Raw genomic sequence first — 6,973 nt, forward strand, 5'->3', positions numbered from 1 at the left:
TGGATATGATATTGGCATTTTAATGAAACATGCCCCAAACAAAACTCCACCTTCTTCTCTCAAACCTGCTCCTCCCTAGTCTGTATGCTCAATCCATCACTGAAGCTAGAAACTGCAAAACCATCATTGACTTGTATTTTGCACCTATTGGCTTTGCAAGTGAAATGGCTGAGTTTTTTTAACGTTTTAGTTTGAAATAGTTTCGAAAGTTGCCAAAAATATCCAAAAATTTCCAAATGCCCTTCAACTAGATTGGTTAACAATTTTTAACATTTTCTCATATGTTCTTTCTTTCTTCCTCTTCCTCTTTCTTTCTTTCTTTCTTTTTCTTTCTTTCTTTTTCTTTCCTTCTTTCTTTTTCTTTCTTTTTCTTTCCTTCTTTCTTTCTTTCTTTCTTTCTCTCTCTCTCTCCTTCCTTCCTTCCTTCCTTCCTTCCTTCTTTCTTTCTTTCTTTCTTTCTTTCTTTCTTTCCTCCCTCTCCCTCTCTCTCTCTCCCTCCCTCCCTCTCCATATATCTATATGCATACATATAGTCATATAAATTTTTCTGTTCTGTTTGAGAATAAGTTACAGACCTCATGCACCTTTCCCCCTAAATATTCATTGTTATTTTCTAAGTATAAGAACATTCTCCTACATAATCACAGTAAAATTTTTAGAATAAAAAATTAATATTGGGGCTTCCCTGGTGGCACAGTGGTTGGGAGTTCGCCTGCCGATGCAGGGGACACATGTTCGTGCCCCGGTCCAGGGGGATCCCACGTGCAGCGGAGCAGCTGGGCCCGTGGGCCATGGCCTCTGAGCCTGCATGCCCAGAGCCTGTGCTTCACAGCAGGAGAGGCCACAATGGTGAAAGGCCTGCGTACTGCAAAAAAAAAAAAAATTAATATTGATACAATGCTATTATCTAAATCATAAGACCTACTCAAATTATTCCAATTGTCTCTTTTTGTTGTTGTTGTTTTGTTTGTTTTTTTGTTTTGTTTTTTTGCGGTACACGGGCCTCTCACTGTTGTGGCCTCTCGCGTTGCGGAGCACATGCTCCGGACGCGCAGGATCAGCGGCCATGGCCCATGGGCCCAGCCGCTCTGCGGCATGTGGGATCTTCCCGGACCAGGGCACGAACCCGTGTCCCCTGCATTGGCAGGCGGACTCTCAACCACTGCACCACCAGGGAAGCCCTCAATTATCTCTTTAATGTCTTTTTAATCATATTTTTAGCTGGTCCAGGATGGAATTAAGAATTACACTCACACTTAGTTTTCATATCTCTTTAGTCTCTCTTGATCTGATGTGGTTCTTCAGCTTTTCTTTGCCTTTTGTGACATTGATATTTTTGGAGAATACATTCTGTTGATTTTACATCTATCAATTTGGGTTTATCTGATATTTTTAAGATTAGTTTCAGATTATATATTGTTTGGAATATAATGTAAGTGATAGTGTGTCTTTCTCAGTGTATCACATCAGGAAGCACATGGTGTCAATCTGTCTCATTATGGATGACGTTACCTTGGATTACTTGGTTAAGTTATTATTTACTTTTTCCTTCTCATTCACTTCTTTACTCTCCATGTCCAACTAGCCCTTTGGAGCTGTCAATTCTGAAAATTTCCCAAATTCAGACTTTTTCCTCCATTTTCATGGCCTTTGCTTAGATTGTTGTCTTAGCTTCCCCGTTCATCTTCCAACTCTGACTCACTTCCAACCCCCCTTCCCTAAGCTTGCCAAAGTTGCATTTCTGAAATACAGATTTGGCCACAAATCTCCCTGACCTTTAACAATTAAGACTTTTAATTCCACTCAACTCCTTATAGTAGCATTTCCAAATTACCTTATGTGGAACACTATTTCTTTGAAATAACCTGTGCAAAACAGGGTTCTTTGGTCAAATAAGTGTGGGAAATTCAGTCTTTATTACCTTGTCTTGTATAGCCATGTGGATTAGTGTACTGAAGACTCTGAGAACTTCTGCAGAAAAGAAATCCAGCATTCCTCAAACTTACTTGAATAAGAATCCTTTTGTTTACCTCAGTTCACTATAAATAGCCCAAGAAACAAGTGGTCTATGAAATTAATAGTTCATAAAACACCTTTTGGAAAATATTGCTGTGTAGTCCATTCTCCTTAGCAAGCTTTACAGTGAAACTCACACCTTGCCTCTCTGCTTGGCCAGCCCCAAATCCATCACTCTCTCCACCAATATTCCCTTTCTTTTATTAATCAAAAGCTACCGCTACCTCATTTCACTCCATACTCACATGTCTTGTTACTGCACAGTGTCTTCTTTTTATAAAAATTTTTATTGGGGTATAGTTGATTTACAGTGTTGTGTTAATTTCAGGTATACAGCAAAGTGAATCTGTTATATATATACATATATCCACTCTTTTTAAAATTCTTTTCCCATGTAGGCCATTATAGAGTATTGAGTAGAATTCCCTGTGCTATACAGTAGGTCCTTATTAGTTATCTAACTTATATATAGTAGTGTGTATATGTCAATCCCAATCTCCCAAATTATCCCTACCCCCATCTTATCCCCTGATAACCATAAGTCTGTTTTCTACATCTGTAACTCTGTTTCTGTTTGTGGATAAGTTAATTTGTACCCTTTTTTTAGATTCCACATATAAGTGATATCATGATATTTGTCTTTCTCTGTCTGACTTACTTCACTCAGTATGACAATCTCTAGGTCCATCCATCTTGCTGCAAATGCCATTGTCTGAAATGCCCTTTACTGCTCCATGTCTCTTCTGAAAACAAAACAAAAAAATGAACAGAAAGACCACATTCCTGTGTGTTCCTTTTCCTGCTTACAGAGAACACTTCAGTGGCCAGATGTGTGTTTCCTTGCTCTCACACTGCACCACTTTACTTCTGGTATTTCTGATCACCAAATGTGTGGTAGTTTTCCCACACCAGACGATTCTGTGACACCAGTTGGGTACCCTACAATTTACCTCAATTCTGACACTATCTACCTGGAGATTGCAGATCCCACAAGTTAAGGGCCCAGTCCCACAAGACTGCCTCTCCACGTCCCCCACTTCAGATGCCGGTCACACGTCTGGGTTGTTACCTGTGCTCTGACCACTGGCTGTAAACTGGGGGTCTCTACAACCTACTCCTCAGGTCAATTAATTTGCTAGAGAGGCTCATGGAACTCAGGAACATAGTTTACTTATGAGATTACTGGTTTATTATAAAAGTCTATAACTCAGGAACGACCAGCTGGAAGAAATGAATGGGGCAAGGTATGTGAGGAGGGGCACAGAGCTTCCATGTTCTCTCTGGGCACAGCACCCTCCCTGTATCTCCAAGTGTTCAGCAACCTGGAAGCTCTTAGAACCCCATCCTTCTGAGTTTTTATGGAAGCCTCATTACCTAGGCATGATTGATTAAATCATCGGCCATTGGTGACTGATCTCAATCTCCAACCCCTCTGTCCTCCCCAGAGGTCAGGCAGTGGGGCTGAAAGTTTCAACCCTCTAATCACATGGTTGGTTCCCCTGGCAAACTAAAGTGTGGTTGAAAAAGGCTTGTTATGAATAACTAAAGACATTTTTACCTCTATTATCACTTAGGGAATTTCAAGGATTTTGGGAGCCCTGTGCCAGGAACTGGACAAAGACCAAGTACATATTTCTTACTATAAATCACATTATCAAAACCTCCCACCCCTTCTCCTGGGTCACTTACCCTCCTGTTAATGACCCAGTTCAACTATTGCCTTTCTCCCGAAGTCTGCCCTGGTCTTCTTCTCTCTGCTCCCTTCATGTTCCCTTCTGTTGAGGGCTTTTTTTTTTTTTAGAAACTGAAAAAGAATTTATTTATATCTCTGTGTAAGTGAATCAAGTGGATGTACAGCAAGAAACACAGCACTGAAAATCAGCTATACCCCATTATAAAAATTAATTAAAAAAAAAAAAGCAAAGACTGAGAGAGAAATTCTTTTTTTTTTTTTTTTTTTTTTACAGCAGGTTCTTATTAGTCCTCAATTGTTGAGGGCTTAACATGCTCATGCTAATTACTTGTTGGCATGTCTGCCTCTCTCCCCAAATGGTGAGCTTCCTGAGCTTATGGGCTCTTGTACACCTTGTAAACATCACAAAATTTGGTAAGCCCTGAGTGATTGATTGTTGAATAAATGAGTGAACACAGGCTTGATATTTTCTACATACTGATGAGACTGCTGACATCAGCCATATCCAGTGATTATATTAGATGATTGACACTGAAGAGACTTCTGTATCAAGCCAAAATTATGAGTATCCAAAATAGATTACTTATTATTATTATTCATTCCTCTTTTCTCACATCACTTACTTTTACTTGGAAATATACATTACAAGGTATATGAGCAAAATAACTTGACTTATTTCTTTGAATATTAATCAAAGTCAGCAGGTATCAGACTTATTTCCATTTATAAGATTTGTGAATTAAGAAGGTATAATCATTTTATTGTCTAGTAACCAGAGAAAACTTTATGACATATGTGCATTTTACATTTCTGAAACATGATTTATTCTCTATAGTTTGGGAGAATATGTGAGTTTGATACATTTAGCTTTTAGGGCAAATTCTAAGCTTATAACCACACATTTCTCAGTTTTTCTGTTCATTCAAAATGCCTTTACCAGTCTTTTTTTTTTCATTTAAGATATTTGCGTACTTAGTGCAATCTAAGAAGAAAATACAAGATTTTGTTAGTACAGTGTATCTGGTTTCTTTGAAATGAAATTTAGAACTGGATAGCTAGTTGCAATTCATTTTGCCAGGTAAGTGCCTGTTGCTGATAAGTAAACCCATTTTCTTTAACATAACGTAAACAGGAGACAACAGGTGATGGGAAAGTGTTCTCACATTTATTCTGACTTTTATAAACACACCTATCTTATAATATTCTTAGCCTTCTTCTTGCAGTTATAGATGTGATCCATCAGACTTTACATTTGTTCAGTAGAACTGATGAAAACTGTTGTCTATGGCAACTGTGTATTCTTAACCACACACCTTTACACTTCAGCCCACCAAAGGACGTAATAAAAGTATATTAACTGAACAGAAAAGTTGGGTCGTCTAAACGGGTCGAGAAATGGACTCCTTCCTAATCAGAGACCAAAGAGCCTGAAAGTGCACAATTTAGTTCCTGTCCCTTTGGAGACAATGTTAATGGGAATAAACTTTTCCACAGCAGTAGAGACACAGTGTTTTTTCCACATCGCACTCCAGTTTTTTGAGAATGTGCTTGAAGTCAGATGTTGAACTAAACTCTAGATTTCTGTCTTCTATTTCAAATGCATTCCACACAGATTATGGCACAAGTGAGGGGTATACCACTCAGCCTCCCCACGCACTATGATTCATAAGGAAACCCCTTTTACCGGCTGCCAACAAATCAAGAGCTTGGTAGAGCAGGGTTTGAGAGCGGGTGGATTCAGAGTGAGCTTGGGCTGGGCAGGAACACAGTGTGCATTCCAAGTTGGCAAAAGTGTGCAGTTTACAATTACAAGGCAAGGAGGAGCTGCTGTTGCTGAAGAACAGTCAAAGAGGCTAATAAATACTTAGTAAATGAAGCCAAAAATTGAACAGTTCTCTCTGTTTCTCTCTCTCTTTCTCCCTCTCTCTCATTTCTCCAGTGTTTTCAAAACTGAGACATTAATTGTAAAATTTCCAAAGTCCCTTATTAATTGTTAATGGGCAAACCACTGTGTTATACTTAGTAATCTCTGCAGCTACACACTGATCCATCCTTAAAATTACAGCTAAACTTACAATGCTGAGCTATGTGGTGGTTTGAATCAGCATTACCATACAAGGCAGCTTTGAATTCCTCGTGGTAATCTTTTGTTACTCTTTTTAAGTTTCCCTAGCAGTGCCAAACGTCTTGAACTTTGTGGAATGAATATAAACTTTATAAACATAAACCTTTGATTCTACTTTGAAATCTGTTAAATAATGCCAAAATTATATTAATAATGTACATTTCAAAATCAAAGGCCTAGATTATTTTGTTTACTTTAACCTTAGAAAACATTTGTTGTTATCTTTGGACGACTGATAATTGGGCATCGCAACAGCTGCTTTCAGGAAGAAGATTATACAACCCAGAAGTGATGCTTGGGCTGCAAAGCTGGCCTGTGTTTCTGGGTTGTTTGCAAATGTCTCAGATATTTAGAAAGTTGTCCCTTTAAAATCTCCAAAACATTTGTTAGAAACAGTTCATAATGTAAGTATGTTTCCCTTGGCACCTCAGCAGGGCAGTTCTTGTTTTCTGCTCAAAATATGAGGGATTTGGTTGAGAAACAGAAAGGGTTTTGTCTTTAGCAGGCTGACATGGGGCTGCTGCTGGCTGTATGGCCCAGAATCAATGTGATGTGGAGCAACTTCTTAAGGAGAGAAGACCTTTCTTTAAAAGATGCGCTAATAAAGCTTTTGGAAGATGTAGAGGTGCATGGGAGAAATTCCTGTACAGGGCAAACAAGCCAAAGAAAACTATTTTTATGTGGTCCTGACATAGTTTATATGAAAGGGAAGAGACATGTACTCACTATAGCAGTATGGTGAGGTGAGTAAGAATTCAGACTTTGGGGCCAGATTGCCAGAGTTCGAATTTCAGTTCTTCCCCTTCCTAACTCTGTGACTTGTGCCAAATTACATAATTGCACTGTCCTCAGTTTCCTTATCTGTCAAATGATATAGTAAAAAATACCTACCTGAAAGGTTTGTTGTAAGGATTGAGTGTATATGTATAAAACACTTAGAACAGTGACTAGCTTTGCTGTTCAAAAGAATGTCAAGGCGGGGCTTCCCTGGTGGCGCAGTGCTTGAGAGTCTGCCTGCCGATGCAGGGGACACGGGTTCGTGCCCCGGTCCGGGAAGATCCCACATGCTGCGGAGCGGCTGGGCCTGTGAGCCAGGGCTGCTGAGCCTGCGCGTCCGGAGCCTGTGCTCCGCAACGGGG

This window comes from Lipotes vexillifer, unplaced genomic scaffold (genome assembly GCF_000442215.2).
Source record: "Lipotes vexillifer unplaced genomic scaffold, Lipotes_vexillifer_v1.1 scaffold314, whole genome shotgun sequence".
NCBI lineage: Eukaryota > Metazoa > Chordata > Mammalia > Artiodactyla > Lipotidae > Lipotes > Lipotes vexillifer.